Here is a 4,019-nt window from a genome sequence, read left to right on the forward strand (position 1 = left end):
AGGCAGACTCCCTTGGTTAAGTACTGAGCTGAACTCAAGAAAGCCAGTAACAGAGAGGGAGGACTGGTGATCAAAGGGATTAAGACTGGGCTGGTTTCACCCTCAGAAACAGTTGACTAGACAAAGGTTAACTCTTGAATCCCAGGCATCAGCCTGGGAATCCAGCATGGGACTGATCAATACCCCATGAATTTGGGTGTCAGTGAGGAGGCCTAGGGAATCTATTGAGCCTTGGGCAGCAGATCAGTACCCATCCCAAGTATACACACGGACTTTGGACTCCCATAGAACAATGTGAGGTGCACTCTCACCCTGAACACTTGGGGAAGGGTCTAGGCCCTGCCCTATATGAAATGACAGACTATGGACACCCCCATGGAGGGCCTCACCCTCCCTGGGGGAATGAGGGGATAACGGGGGGGGTTGGGGGAGGGCACGGGAGGAGGGGAGGGAATGGGAGAGGGACCTGGAACTGACTTGTGAAGCAACCTCGTTTCTTATCTAAATTTAAACTGGAAAATAAAAAAATAAAAAAAGACAAAAAAAAGAAAACCTGTAATTTCACCTTCTTCTGGTTCACTCTTGATCTCTAACTTTCTCATCCTTCGATGAAGCTGAGTTATCATCACCAGGAGATGCCACAGTGACCCCACTAACTGGAGCAGCGAGCATTAAGGGACGACTTCTATGAGCAGTGTCAACACTGGCCTTCTTTTTCGTTTTTGCAGGTTTTTCTTCTTCACTGCAGCTTATGTATTTAATGCTAATGATGTTCTGATCTTCTGAACTCAAGCCCTTTTCATCATTTGCTGTAAAAAGGCCTGGCTCCTTTCTTCTCTTCTTCAGCTTTTTATTTTTGCTTGGTTTTGTGCTAGAGGTCTGGTAAGGCTGTAATCTACTCGAGAATGAAATTAGTGTTGACCACTTCCCACATCACAGTAGTAATAAATCCCTGGGGAAAGTTCATAGCACATTTGGTTTTCAGAATCGTAATAGAAACCTGTGCTGTGGTCAAAATACAATGCCCTGTTCTCGTCGCAGGTAAAGCCAGTCTGTGGCACAGCAGCTTCTGCTGCAGCTTTCAAACTGTCCACCATACCAAGGCTGTGACCTCTGCTACTAAGGCAGATGTACTCTCCTGTGAATCGAATGTGAAATGATCCTCCTGACCATGTTTTACACAGTCTGTTCCATCATTAACAGCATGACTATCACTGTCTATTTGTGATTCATCTTTCATAGAAGCTTGAGCATACTGACTATGTTGTACAAGCAATTCCGTCTCTTTACTGGGAAGACTATCATCCTTATAATATGTCAGACAATAATAATCTGAAATTGACCAAGATGCATGGTTTTATGTCTGTACTTCTACATCAGACTTCTTCCTGTCTTCATGTCTCTCACAATGTCTGAGTTCTTCTACTTGCGTGGGGAGCTCCTGGTTATTGCTCTCGTGCTCTGGCACAGCCTCTCCTTATGACTCAGAAGCTTCTTCATATCCTGCACCCGCCTATTGCAGCTCGAGCTCCAACTTCTCCCCCTTCCACCTCAGCTGCACCAACTCCAGCTCGGGAGAGGCGGGCGGCGACGAAGGCGCCTCTGACGAGGGTCTGTGCACACAGACACATGTGCGTGCATGCTGGCCCAGGGGCCACCGGAATGAGCGGGTTGCAAGAGGCCATCCCATGCCCGGCCTAGCTCGGTGGGACACCGCTATATCGCACCCATGGCTGCGAACCCAGCTATGAGCTAAATGGCGAAACTGAACTTGCCCTGCCCTGACCTTGAGCCTACTGGTGACAGCCTCGGAGAAACCTGAGAGCTACAGGGACAGGGACAGGTGAACCGACCAAAAGACCTTAGTGAGCATCTTTAAAAGAGGACATGAAGTTGGGAAGGAATCATGGTGGTAGATATAGGACAGGAATGAGACAAGAGAGAAAGGACTGGTGGGATTGGTTAAACTGCATTAAATGCATGAGTGAAATTCTCAAATAATAGATAAAAACCTATCATCTGCCTACCACCTATCTGTCTACCAATCATCTTTCTGAACCATTGTTTCTACTGTTTCACTATACAATGACACTGACTAAAAAGACAATCTCAAATAGTTATATTCCATAAGATTCTATTTACATGATAGCTGTGGACAATGTATTAGTGGGCATCTGGAGTGTAGTGTGAGTATAAGTGGGTAACAAGGTTACTTTAGGAACTTATGGAAATACATGCTCTTTATCCCAATTACACAGGCATTGTCTAAATCTAAACATGCACTAAAACTCATAATTAATAAAATAACATATTCCATGATTGATTATAGTTTGAGACAGGGTTTTGACATTTTGTCAAGTTCCAACTTCAATCCTTGTACTAGGACAGCCCCCATCCCCATTCCTCTGAAGCAGAAGGTAGATACCCATCATGCTCAGAGACAATATTTCTAAAAGGCCACCTTTGCACATTTGACATGCCATTATTTCGAAACTAAATTGAAATGTTGAAATAAATACAGATTTATATAAAAATGAGTTATGACTTAAACTAGTTAATGTCAAATGCGTTGTGTAGACAGTATTAATCGCAATTTTAAAATAGATTTTTTTCTCTCTTTATTTTATGATTGGCATGTGTTTAAAATATAGCTGTGCAAAAGATAAACATGGCTGTACTCTCTCATATATGGATTTTAGACACAGATCTGGGAAGTGCCAGCCTACAATCCCATGGCCAGAGAGTCTAGGAAACAGAACCTTAATTCAGTGGCTGATGGAAGAATAGGCAAACTCCCATGGCTAAGTGCTGAGCTGAACTCAAGAAAGCCAGTGACAGAGAACAAGGACTGATGACCAAAGGGATTAAGACTGGGCTGGTTTAATACCCAGAACAGCTGACCTGACAAGGGTTAGCTCTTCAATTCCAGACTGATGCCTGGGAATCCAGCATGGGTCTGATCAAGACCCCCTGAAAGTGGGTGTCAGTGAGGAGGCCTAGGTAATCTATTGAGCCTTGAGCAGTTGATCAGTATTTATCCCAGGTATACAAATAGACTTTGGACTCCCATCGAACAATGAGAGATGCACTCTCACCCTGAACTCTTGGAGGAGGTTCTAGGCCCTGCCCTGGATGAAATGACAGACTATGGACACCCCCATGGAAGGTCTTACCCTCCCTGGGGAAATGAGGGGATATTAGGAGGGTTGGTGGGAGGGCATGGGAGGAGGGGAGGGAAACAGAAAGGGACCTGGAATTGACATGTGAAGCAACCTTGTTTCTAATTTACATTTAAATTTAAAAATAAATAATAAAAAAGATGTAGCTGTGTGTGCACAGAGGGATCCCAGATGCTGTCTTTTATTTCATAGATGAAAATAAAATTGCAAATGATGAGTGAAGCTCTGAACGGCATTTGCTGTGTGTACACTGGATCAGTAATATTCCTCCTACGCACAGTGCACACTGTAGAGATCACTGAAAACAGCTGTATGAAGAGGACTTGCTTTTTTCCATGATAAATGTGTATTGGAAATGCGACCGAGTTATTTGTAGTAGCATTTACTGGCTGGATATGCTGCCCTGCTGGTTGGTTTGCCCAAAGACATAATGGGCTGCAGAGGTAGAGCAGAGTGTGGGTGCTGTCTGTGTCCTCAAAACAGAGTGAACAAATTCGAATTTTGCTAACTTAATGGAGGCTATTTATCTATGTATGCATGCAAATTTGTATCTATCAAGTGCCTATCACACATTTATAATCTCTCTTCTACACAGATGAAGGAGTAGTGCAATGAATCCTACCAAATGTATAGATTTAAATATCTCCATAAAATCAAATGAAGCTGATCTAGTTCCATCACCCCCTAAAGCCATCTCAGGTCACAACCCTCCCCAGAGTCACACTGTGGATTCCCAGGTACTCTTGATCTATTATACCTAACTGCACCAAAAGCTCTGTTATTTGGTGAATAATAGTTACAGTACTTAATATTAATATTAAAATATAACTTATTTATGAA

General features: G+C 43.3%; 1 pseudogene; it reads right to left on the reverse strand.

Moving 5' to 3' along the window:
- Positions 1–553: 553 nt before the first annotated feature.
- LOC121138407 lies at positions 554–1,690 on the reverse strand (annotated as a pseudogene).
- Positions 1,691–4,019: the final 2,329 nt, after the last annotated feature.

The sequence above is a fragment of the Mesocricetus auratus genome, unplaced genomic scaffold (genome assembly GCF_017639785.1).
Source record: "Mesocricetus auratus isolate SY011 unplaced genomic scaffold, BCM_Maur_2.0 contig_10305_pilon_obj, whole genome shotgun sequence".
Lineage (NCBI taxonomy): Eukaryota > Metazoa > Chordata > Mammalia > Rodentia > Cricetidae > Mesocricetus > Mesocricetus auratus.